Below are 13699 nucleotides of genomic sequence, written 5' to 3' on the forward strand. Positions count from 1 at the left end.
ATTATAAGTTTCTGAAATATACTGTAGTGCTGCTGTGTTATCGGAGAAAGTTTATAATCTAATCGCAGTATGTATTCAATTATCTCAACACAAATACCAATTGAAATGCCATGGTTTCTGTGATTAGTTCTTTAGTTCTTTTAAATATGTCTACTATAATCTTTTCCCTCTCTTCTGAAAATTGATTTCAATACTCAATTGCCTGTTGTAGATACAAACAAGGAAAACGCTTATCCATCATTACTAACAAGTAAGTTATCAGGGATAGTTATTTCTTCAGGTTGATGTACTTACATTTCCAACACATAACCCTTACCTTCTATCACGTAAAGTATTAAGAGTACACGCCTGTTCATGTGCGCCATATTATTGCTCATATATTCTTTACTGAAATAATTTTGCAAGCACGGTAATGTATTGATTCAACATTACTTTGTTTACCAATTGAGGTTGTATATTCATGTGAAGTAATAATATTAACAAGGTCAACACTCTGGAAACCAAATTTTCTGGAAAAAAGCAATGGATTTGATACGGCATGACATTTTTTTCTGTTATTAACCATAATAGGAAGTAAAAATAAAATTTCAAATATTGCTATATTTCGAGGTCACCAAATACAGGTCAAAAATACAAAAAAATCATATTTTTAAAATAAAACCATTAGAATAGATAAGATTCACGGTGATTCTAGAAACAGCACCGAATTTATCAAAACTGTTGTTTTTGCTCTTTTAAATTGAAATTTCATGGTTTCTCCCAGTTTCCATGGTTACAAGACACTATTAAAATTTACCAAACATAAAATTATTAGTGGATTTATATAATTTAAGATGTCTTCTTCCTAAACAATATTACAAAGTTTGGATTGATTCTGGCCCACTCATGGGCCAAGAGCTATTCTTTTATTATTCTAATTTTTTTTTTTAAATCGGTAATCGTGACCCTTTATAACTTGTTGGTGTATATGATGTGCCAGCGTGCTACGTTCTAGGTATTGGAGTAAACAACCCAATAAAAGTGACATTGGGTAGACTTAAATGGTAGTTGCAAATGAATTGCCGTTTCTTACAGAGGGAGCATACCGCCTCTCGAAACTACGTATTTTGGTACCTGGATGTGTATAGCATGGCCTCCGGATGTCGACGCGTTAGCTGGGCCAACTTCTGAATATATTTACTCTATAAATGTTTCTTACAGAGGGACACCGCCAGATTAAGTGCGTCCTATCACTAGTAGGTAACTTGATTCAGACTTTGGTCCTTCTAACTTTGATACAGCACAGATATCGACGCGTGAACCACAATGAAAATGAGTTTGTCAATTAGTAGACGTTTTACTGTAATATTAAATATATTTGTTACTAGAAATTAGTCTGATAAAAGATATTCTACAAAATTAGTAGGCCTAAACATTTTCCCTCATAAATGAAGCGTGGGGGGAGGACACGTGTCTGTTTATGGGTGAGAATCAATAAGGCATTTAGTTAAAATGCAGACCGTCTTAAATTACATGACATGTTCCGATAAATATATTCTCATCATCAGAACTGTAATCAAAGCCTAGAGTACTTGTATACGTACTACAAAGTTGCGTTTAAATGAGTCAAAAATTAGCATGAGAATAGATTTATCGAAACATATCACGTAATTTTAAGACGGTCCGCATTTTCATTAAATGCCTTATGATATTATTGATTATCACTCATAATTTGGTGGTATTGTACATGATGTGCCAGTTTATGTACAGTGAAAGAGCTTATTTTAGTATCCTATAGTAATATATTTTCTATATAAGAGAATATGGTATTTCAAATCTGACGATCCAAGCGAATTACACGTTTAAGAAAAAATCGGAAAAAAACCATTTTGTTATTTTCAAAACACATTGTCACGTCGGCGAGGTCCGATGGCACATGCGTGACTGGCGGAACAACGCAACAAAAATGAAAAACGAAAATGGCATGTTGTGTTGTCTGTAGGCCTATAAAGTAGTTAGGTTTTCAGATACCACATTTGACAGTGGCAGAATCGGGTGTTTATTTCAAGCTCACATAAACGGGCAATGAAATCTTCGTTATTAAAAAAAAACATTATTTAAGCTTATTCACTATAGTATATTTAAATTATCTGCTTATTAATTTATTTATAATTATATTGTTTTCTCTTTTTACTTGGTTAGATAAAACATGTTACCGAGAAACGAAAAACATTCTAGTTTAAATTCTTTATGTATACCCACAGATTGCACTATTTTCTGTATACTTAATTATGTACTCTTTTCGTATACATGTATTGTTGTTGGGAATAGATAAATATTTCACTTCAAATATTTTCCAAAATAGTGGTACACAACAATGAAAGAAAAAGTGAAAACAACATTTTTGTTACGTTCTTATCATTAGAAATATTCTTGCGACTGACTGCCGGTCAGATATAAAAAAAAAGTTACAAAGAATAAATTAGCAATTGTCACTGCATACTCATCCATCAAACTAGCTGTCATCGAGCAAATACTCAATTCACAGTCATTCAGTTAACAAAAACCTAATTGGTATAATCAATACATTATTTATTTTAAATCAAACATCAATAATGAAAATCATCAGTGAGCTGTTTCGGCATAAGGAAAACGTTTTAAACGGCTTGCAACATGGGCCAAAGAACCCCGGGTCTCAATGGCGATAAAGTACATGCAGATACCAGAACGTAACAGTTCAAGAAACGGATGAAACACGAATTTAATTAAGTATGAAAGCAAACATACAACGGACAATGATTAATATATAGTTTTCCGAAGAATTGTTGAATTAAACTAAAATTTGAACTCATCATCACCGTGATTAGTTCGGGATATCCGCGTTAACGCACACATTGTAACAAACATCTTAAAATACGCACAAACTCTCTGACCTGAAAAAACTATTCATAGTGCTGAATTTTGTATATTTTGTGTCATACAGTATTAACTGCGAATAACCAATAAAGTTAATAGTGTATGTTTTCTTCGTAAAAAACCCAATGTATTGTATGTGATATTTGTCTTGATAGTATAATATTTAATTTGTTGATGGATATGATGCATTCTGAAAGTCCTTTAAAGTCATTGTTAAAAGAAATATTGAAAACAAATTATTGCTTTTGAAAATTATAATTTGCATGCATATAACCTAAAATAGAAACAATTGTGAGTATAGTCTGCCTTTTAACTACTCATGATATGTATACATTTTTGCTTCATTGGTTTTGTATCTTGTTGTTGAAAACGAAAGTGCGAAGGTTTTGAACAGTTTTGTCACCAAGTGCGCGCGACAGGTATTACAAAGTGTTATGTGACGATTATTACAAAGTGTGACAGGGAGTTTACAGATAGTTATTATATATGCGATGTTTTTTTTCTCAAGACAGTTTATCCGGAATCGACTCTATTTTTTGTCCTTTCTTGAGTTTCGGGATCATAAATTTGATGAGATCTTGCTTGGAGGTATCCAAGTCCAAGTAAATGACTGCGACTTTTAAACTATTTTTGGTTGATCTGACTTCTCAATGTCAAGATATTGATGGGGCAGCGTTGTTTGAAATCATGTGCAGTTCTCGACAATACAGTTATCCTCACTACAAAGTAGACCTGAGTTGGTTCATTTAGGTATGTTATTACCGATACGCCCTTTAAATTGTAAAATTAGCACTTTGTTTTAATCACACTGAGTTATATAGCACATATTAGTATTAATGTTTGTAACACTTACATTTTGCTGAAGATCCAAATTAGCTCCAGCCTTGATCAAAATAGTGCAAACATCTGTGTGGCCGTTTTGTGCAGCCACATATAAAGATGACGCTCCAGTCTGAAATATTACAAACATTATGTTATAGTATGTTTCACTCTAAACAAAGTATTGTACTGAAATCAATACGATGTGATCAATTAACAATAACGTTATGGATTTAAGTATGCTACATTGTTAAATTAAATAAAGATTAATGTATTGTATACGTATACATTTGTCTTGCTTGTATAACTTTTATAGTACTTTATAAATGTAAAACAAGTGTTTCTTTGCCTGAAATGTAAACACTTCATCCGGTAGCGCAAGCTAGTCTCAGTGTAAATTATGATAAAGTGTTGACGGGAGGGCCAAAAATCACGTATTTTTTTAATTTATTTATTCAATATATCGTAATCGCAGCACAAGGCTGAATTAAAACAATATTAACACGATAATGTACACATCAAAAGGACAAAAAATCTAAAAAATTACAAATATAAAAATATAAAGATACAAAATTTAAGAATCGATAAAAATATACAAAATTGAAAATTGACAAAAAGTAGCACACAAGCACGCGAGCAACAACTGCACATGACGACCAATAAAACAAGAATCATTTGTCATTAAGGAGTTTGGCGAGAAAGGGTATAGCACTTTTGGCATATCTTTCGGTTCCTTCGGTTCGGTACCTTTATGCCAAATATGTATCTATATCGTTTTGAGAATGACAGAATTATTTTACTACTATACATTGGTTTGTAAATGAATAAGTTTATAAATACCTATTAAGTCATGTTAATGAAAATGAGAAGAAATTACAATAAAGGTGGGTGATTCCCACGAAAGATAAAAAAAAATATCGTTCGGTTCGAGCACGGGGGATTAGAAATTCGTTGGATTTTCTAAGGAGCATACTGTGAGAACGAGAATTAATAGGATACCACTCTTTGATGGAATTGGAACAGACGCATCGATGTGCAAATTCTTTACATAATTTAATTCTTCTCGTATCAAGCGTCTGAAGATTAGTACTTTTAAGTGCGTTAAGATATGTGTCGTACTTAGGTTCCAATATAATCCGAAGCGCTCTTTTTTAAATTCGCTCAATCATGAGAGACTATTTTATAGTAATACAACTATGCCACGCTGTTGAGGCCTACTCGACAATAGGACGAACGTACCCCACATAAACGGACACCAAATCGCAAGCAGAAATTCCCAAACGCTTGAAACGATTAAGCATATATAATCTACGGCTACTATTAGAAATCATATTGCTAACAAGAGTATCCTATCTTAAATTTGCTTGTATAGGGATACGGAGAATTTTTATTTCATGCACAAAATCCAGCAATTTACCACCTATAACTAAGTTTGGAGGATCGGGAGGGTGTTTTTTAAAACAGACTTGCAAGGCTTTACATTTTGATGGATTAAGTTTGAGAAAGTTGTGACTAGCCCAGTTATCTAGATCACAGACGTCAGAATAAAAAAAAGTGGGATCGCTAGCACGACGGACCTCAAGAAGGCTAATATCGTCAACATACTTAAATTTAGATGATTGGGCGTTTACGGCAGCATCGTTAATTATAACGTTAAAAATAATTGGTCCAAACTTAGTACCATGAGAGACGCCACAAGAGAGCGTTACCCATTTAGAGAGTTCGGAATGGTAACGAACTCTTTGGCGTCTGTTGGTAAGAAAGTCAACTACCCAGGGCAATATTTCATTTTGAACACCAAGATCAAGAAGCTTTTGGATTGCAAGCGTATGATTGACGGAATCAAAAGCCTTGGTGAAGTCAGTCGCAACTAACGTACCGACTGTGTTTCGTTCGTCAGAGCCTTTATAAAGAGTATCCAACATCTCAACCAGACAATGAGTTGTTGAAGATCCCTTAATTCCAACAAATTAAAGATGATTAATTCGGGTGGGTGGGGCGGGGGTGGGGCGTTACCGAACCATTTACAAACAAACTCCTCACAGACTTTTGCTAGAATCGACGTGAAGGATATAGGGCGAAGATTTGAAACAATAGCCGGTTTAAATTTAGGGATAGGGGTAATAGTGGCGTCTTTCCACATTTGAGGAATGGAACATTGGGCAAGGGATGCATTAAGAATTCGCATGCAAATTCTTAAATCAATTTTCCATGAAGTCCATCGGGTCCTGGGGCTTTTCTGGCGTAAATTAATAAGGCTGTGAACATTTCCCAGATTTGAATCTGGGGGGGGGTGAGGGTGGGGGTGGGTGGGATGTAAGGTTGGAAGGTAGGCTGGTATCTTATGGCGTTCAATCGGGCGGCTATTATGTGAGATTGAGGCAAAACTCTGATTGATTGCCTTAGCAATTTCAAAGTTGTCCCTTTGGGGGACTCCGGGGACTGAAATGTTGGGATGGAATTGTAATTTATTGCTCATAATTTGGATTCCTTTTTGCCAATTGGATGGATCATTCTTTTTTAAATTTGAAAGGTGGTCTTGATAAAGGATTTTTTGCTAATATGATAGAGAAAATTATTTTGTTTCTAAGGAAGCGCCACAGGTACGTTTTATTTTGGCAAAAGGCTACTTGGCGCTTTTTAATGAGAATCTTAATTTCTAGGATCATCCAAGGTTTTCATTAGTATGCATTTTAGAAGTTTTTAGTGAAAAGTGAGTGTCAATAGCGCTATTGACTGTACGATAAAATAAATCAGCCTTAGCTTGGGGTGACTTAGCTTCTAGGACTTCAACCCAAGATTTGCCAGTTATCCACCTCCCAAATACAAACATACGATGCTTAGGCATAGGTCTAAAAATACTTTTCCTATCACTACCATTTAATTTAAGGCCGCTCGGGGCCCAAAAACAGTATTATGGTCACTATTACAAATTGGTGCACCAACAACTGGTTTGCAATAAACGTTATTAATGTTAGTAAGAATGGTAATGTCCAAAATAGCAAGTTAACGTGTAGGTGTCACGAACACCTGTTTTATAGAGTGAGCACGAAGTTAAAATCGCCCAGTATGACGAAACCAATTTCCGGGTATATTGTCTTTAACTGATCAACAGTAAACATTATGTGGTCAACTAGCAATTGCTGATGTTCATATTTTGGAGGTATATAAACAGCACAGACAGCGATCGCAGACACCTTGCGTGGGAGTCGGTAAGGACGAACAAACAGCCACAAACATTCAAGAACATTGGGAATAATAACAACTTTAATCGGCGTTGCATGCAGGGATATTGTCCGTTACGTAGACGGCAACTCCGCCACCAGTTTTTTCCTCTCTTAATTTAGTGAAAACATTGAAGCCATCAATTGATAAGAAATTTGTCGAGATTGAATTCGACTGCCATGTTTCTGTTACAACAGCTATATCAACAGGGCATATACAGTTATTCTTAATAACGGCTTCTAATTCGTCAATTTTGTTGAGTACGGAGCGAGTGTTTGTAAGTAAAACAAGGCCATATACATGGCTGCAGTCGCGTGCTCAAGTTAGTGTTTACCGACCAACCGACCGACCAACCGACTGAAATTGCTGAACATGTTTAAAAATGTTGAAAATGTTTAAAAGCATTTATGACAATGACAATGACAACTTCTTTTATCTTCTTTGTAAATAAAGTAAATAAATTAACATTTATAATTACAAAATTGATTTAACAAAGAAAATGGGAAAATTCTTGAAGCAGATCCTTATATTTTTTTAATTTACACGTGCGTAGCCTGTCACTTTTGACGTGTTCCTATAACGTAATTTCGAGCAAAAATCTTCGCACTCATTGCGCTTACAATTGACTGAAACGTACTCTAATTTCATCGAAAATAAATTAGACAATTTTGAAAATTTTAAGCGCGCTTACGCATGCGTTATATGCGCTACGCACGTAATTGTATTGCCATATGATAAAAAATGACCTGAAATTTATGAGTACCAAATTTGATTTAATTGTGATTCATGCTTGTGAAGATATGACTAAAAACGTGATTTCGGTAAATCGTGCGTAGACCGCGTAATTTTTGATTGCGTACCGTGAAAAACATGGACTTTAGCTAGATGAAACTGATATCCAGACAAGGCCATATACAAGTTAGTGTTTACCGACCGACCGACCGACCAACCGACCGACCGACATAGTGAGTTGCACGCGACTAAAAACAGGTAGACCACCAACGGTGTTGGGAGCGAAATGAAAAGTGTTCTTACCCAAATCCGCCAGATGCTTGAGAGATCGTGTTTACATATATTATTAAATTAGCATTAGGCCTACGTATCATGGAGTTGGCATCACGAAAATTAGCGATATGTCCATAGCACGAAGAAACAACACGTATTCTACGCTTAGTACCACCACGTTGGCCTCGTTTTCTTAGTTTAACCCGCTTGCAGGTGGTACGCAAATAGTTCGTCGAGTTCACGTTGTTCCACATGTGCACTACGCTGCTCCCGTGGTATGCATGACATTTAAACAAGATACAAGATAACTTTATTGTCAAATAGTTCATCAAAGAAAAATTTGAAATTGGTTTTTCTCATGGCAACTTAATATAAAAATAGAATAAAATCAGTAAAATGTTAAAACACAAAGTAAAATACAGAGAACTGTAAAATATGTACAGATAAGGATAAATGCTATCTGGTGTTCCCAGGTGTTCGAAAATACAATTATTTGTGTTTGTCGTCATTATATTTAAATATACATTGTGGGACAAGTCGGTACCGTGCTGTCCGTAACATTGATATTACTCTTAGTCTACACCCAGTACGATTAAACACGAAGGATGTACGGAGTGGATGAGTATCATCGTTCATAATTGCAATTCTTGTCTGTTCCATTCGATTAACATACATTTCCATAACACTAGGCAGATTATTATCTCCATTTATGCATTTCTTAGCTCTTTTAACTATGCGTTCAAATTGATTTTTATTGTATTCATACGTGTTACCATAGTAGCAAGTTAAGTTAAACATTAAAACACTTTGTATAACGGCTTTGTAGAAGAGTACAAGTATTTCTTTATTTACCCTAAAGTTTTTGAGTTTCCTAATGAAATAAAAACTTTGATTAGCTTTGCGAACAGTTGTTGCAGCCTGGTCTGTCCAGGTAAGTTTCTCATCAATCATCGTTCCTAAATAGTTATATTTGTCAATATTTCAACAACTGCTCCTTCGATTATAAGTCGTTCAATTTGAGGTTTTTTAATTCTGAAATCAATAATTAATTCTTTAGTTTTCTTAATATTAAGCTCTAAGTAATTATCGCCACACCATTTTGCAAATCTATTTACTTCATCGAAGTAACCGTTAGGTTTGTCTGACATGAAACCCGTTATTACAGTATCATCTGCATACTTGCTGATGGAGCATTTAGGGTCTTCACATACATAGTCACTCGTATAGAGTGTAAATAAAATGGGGGATAATACACAGCCTTGTGGGGCGCCTGTGCTGACTTTACTTTAGATTGCACATCTTCTATCTTAACATACTGTGGTCGTTCCCTAAGGTAACTGATAAGTAAGTGAGACTGGATACAATTGACTGGATACAATTGAATGCACTGGAAAGATCTGATGAAAGATCTTGTATCTACTACTACTATCAGTATACACCATCACTGCATCATCTACACCTCTGTCTTGACTATATGCAAACTGATTAACATAATTATCAATATCATCATTCGACATAATCATTTTAAGCATTATTCTTTCCAAACATTTCATTGGATTTGGTGTCAAAGCTATGGGACGGTAATCGTTTAAGGAAGTAATTTGTTTAGTTTTAGGCAATGGTGCTATTAATAAAGTCTTCCAAATATTTGGGATAACTGCAGTATCAATAGTACGTTGGAAAAAAGTTGTAAATACTGGAGAGAGTTGGTGACCACAAAACTTCAGCACTTTATTGCTAATACCGTCAGGACCCGTAGCTTTGTTCACCTTAACACCTGAGAACACCTGCCCGACTAAAGTTTCATCAATACTTAAAATAGTGGATTCTTTATTGGTTTCGTTTTCTAATGACCTTATTTTATCGCTAAAATCATGTTTATCAAATCGGCAGTAAAATTCGTTTAGGTCATTTGCGAGTTTAAAATTAAAATTGTTAGTATTACTACTATCATTACTTTGTTTACAGTTAAAACCAGACATTGTTCGCATTGCCTTCCATGCTCCGCGGCTATCACAGTTCTTAAATTTATTTTCAAGAGTTCTACCATATTCAGCTTTACCGGATTTGATTAACTTGTTGATTTCTTTTTGTTTCAGTTTAACAAAACTGCTTTTGCTATCTGCAAAAGCCCGTTGTTTCTCAATTAATAGCAGTCTTATGTTTCTGGACATCCATGGTTTGTTATTTGCGTACACCTTCTTGTATTTGATCGGGATGACATTTCCAACACAATATTTAATGTACTCATTTACAGCAGTAACATTAGTGTCGATATTATTATCGTCGAACACCGACCAGTCCGTACATTCGAAGCAACCGCGTAATGTATCCACTGCATCTTCCGTCCAGGCGCGGTATTCAATTGTGATTGGCTTGAATCTTTTAAAACGTTGTCTGTATTTCGGCAGCATACACATTGTATTATGATCAGATGCTCTAGTGGCACTCGCGATTTCACATTATATTTACACTTAATGTTTTTGACTAAGATCGTAGTGCCTCTAGTTGGTTTGGTAATATACTGCACATAACCCGGATAGCTAAAGCGGCATTTGTTAAAATCACCCAGTACGAGTTTAATGGAATCCGGTGATTTACTTTTCGAGATCGTTTAACCTGCGTCTTAGCCCTTTGTTTGCAATCGCCTCATTTGCATTTGGGTGTATGTAGACAACAACAACAAATACCTGGGTAAATTCACACGGCAAATAAAATGGCCGCAAACCAACTATAATTAACTCTATGTCGGGTGAACAATAACGTTCTCGGATGAATTATTGCACAATTTATTGTTGAAGTAAAGACATACACCACCACTTCTGTTTCTGTCCGATTCACTGGTTCTGTCACCTCTAATAAGCTCATAATTTGGTATGTGTAATGCACTATCGGGAACGTCTACCCCCAGCCAGGTCTCGCTAAAACACATTAAATTAACATTACGAAACTCCTGTAAATATCTCAGATTACTGCTAATTTCATCAATCTTATTTGGTAGCGATCTAACGTTTGCAAGAATGATGGAGGGGAGTGGACTCTTATTACCACTTTTCCTCATTTTTACCCGAGCCCTAAGGAACTTTTAAAGTTAAAACAGCCCCAAATCATATATATTATGATAAAGTGGTGTTTGCGTTTGAACTGGCAGTTACGACAAAAAATGTATCCAAGCTCCAAAATGTGTTCAGGTAACATATTTTGACTGCTAAATTCTTAACTATTGGTTTCATTTTGCCGTTAAAGATGTATTGTCCCCCTGAAAAATATTTTTTTTTCAATTTTTGTTGTTGAATATGCCATTTTAATGTCACATAATAGTTATTGACTTCGATCAAAAATTGGATCAAAAAAAAAATTATTTACCTGAAAAAAATGGAATTTAAAGCAAAAAAACGGTCAAATTGGCTGCCAGTCAATGGATTTTTGGTTGAATTTAACCATTTTTCATGTTATTTTATAAGTGAAAACATTATTTTTTCCCGTTTTTTTTTCTATGGAAGTGATTCACTTGATTAAAACTACAAAATAACCTATTCAAAGTCTGATTTAATTAATCTTCATTTTTCATGTTTTTGGGGGACAATACATCTTTAATGGGAGGGGATACGTTTAAAAAAAATGTTTTAACAAATCAAATTGATACCTCAATCATACCTATTAAGTGTACCATTTTCATAAAATAGTGTTGCTCTGTAGGCTACATCACAATACAATACAAAAACAGAAAAATCACCATTAAAAAACATTCGGTGCTCTAAATGGTAAAAACTATTACGGAATCTATTTGCACGAGGGGTGATGGACCGCTTCCTTAAAAAATAGTGCATATGAGATGGGTTGGGTTTTGCAAAATCAAATGTGTTTTCTTAGTAGAGTGATCTATAATCAATCAAATTGAGATCTGCTCAATTCTAAGTATACGAGAAGCATACTTAACCATACATTTGAGCTCCAACTTATTCTTACTTATTCTTACTCGTCCCGGTAAACCATGCAACAATGAAAAAAAGTGAGAATAATTTCAATGACCGATTTATATAAAAAAAAACATAAGCCTAATGGGAGGTTTAACTTCAAAATATGCAAAAAGTAAAAACGTTGAGCATGGGCCTTTTTGATAGCCTTAGTAATAATACTTATTGTCGTGCCATTTAAGATCTCTAGTGCTTTATTTACAATGTAAATTCCAGAGTGGGTATTTCATATTGTAGGTGATTTACATTTGTGTGTTTTAATTATTTCGAGTGTTTCACCTGCTTTGATAGAAACTATATACCCTAATGAGTTGAAAATGTAAACATATTAGTGTATTGGTAAACACATGATGTACTGCAAACCAAAATAGTGTATTTGTGTACATAATTAGGTGACATTTGTAATTGAGACCGTTTTATTTGACACGAAAAAGCATGTGAAGTCCTAAAAAACGTACGTAATCATATTTAATGTAGTACATTTTGAATGTTGACATGACATGATAAACAATAAACATATTCCTTCTAACAGAGTTCAACTTAGATTTTTCTCGGGTTACTTGGATTTCGTTCTTAAATACGGTGTATTGCCATGTTTTCTCTACAGGTCGATATTACATAGTTTGGGTACGGAAAAATTTTTCTTAGTATTACAGGGCAAAACCGTGGCTTAAAAATATATTGTTTATTATAAAACATAGACCTTTGCAAAAACACTACTTAATTAAAATATACATTTGCATTAGCTGTACGTGAGTGCAAAACATCTGAATGAATATGTATTTACAAAAAGTTAAAATTATGTTTTCTAGAATTGTTGTTTTTTTTAGACCACACTAATTAAGTGGTTGGTGTAACTTCACATTAAACCGTAGGTCCAGTGTACACAGTTATAACCTGTGTGCACTTTAAAGAACCCAGTTCATTATTCGAAACGGCCGTACTTTCAAAAGCCCGATTGTTCTTCATCTAATTAGTGGACCTCCTGTAAGCAGCCATCTCACGTGAGCGGCTGCGGCAAATTTGGTTACAACACATTAGATTGTTTGTATGGTAAATTACCTCCCGTAAGCGGCCACCCAAAAAAATCGTATTGACTTTTGACAACAAGGCCATATACATGGCTGCATTCGCGTGCGCAAATTTTAGTTAGTGTTTACCGACCGACCAACCGACCGACCGACATAGTGCTGTAGAGTCGCGTTTTGCACGCGACTAAAAATGCAATGTTGATACTTATATTGTGCTTTATTATTAGCTTTATTTCGAAGCGGTTTTAAAAATATTCCGGTGTTTTTTAGATGAGATGAGAAAACTACACAGATTTTGACCAACCGACTTTTCTGAAAATCATAAATAATACTAAACCATCTGGTTATAAATTAAATGGAGAATATAGAGGCTAGTTGTGTTCAGAAAGCCGAAAAATATCGTGCATAGTCATACGTGATTTTGGCCCTCTATCGGCAGAACCTCCCGTAATCGGCCACTTTTCAATTCCATAAAATAAGGCAATTAATAGGAGTTGATACCTCAGTGGTTACAACAGCCCATGTCTATAGTCTACTTTAGTTAAGTATAGTCAACAACATGAATTCCAGAAAAGTGAGTGACCTGCTACATAACAAACACTGAATGTATAGTTTTCCAAAGAATGCGCTACATTGCTAAATTAAACTAAATTTGAACTCATCAAGCCCAAAGACGTTCATTTTTTTCGCAAATACTGTAGTAGCAAATGCAAGCGTAAGTAACTGAAAAAAAATATTTAGGCCTAG

The sequence above is a fragment of the Antedon bifida genome, chromosome 5, assembly GCF_963402885.1.
Source record: "Antedon bifida chromosome 5, ecAntBifi1.1, whole genome shotgun sequence".
Classification (NCBI taxonomy): Eukaryota; Metazoa; Echinodermata; class Crinoidea; order Comatulida; family Antedonidae; genus Antedon; species Antedon bifida.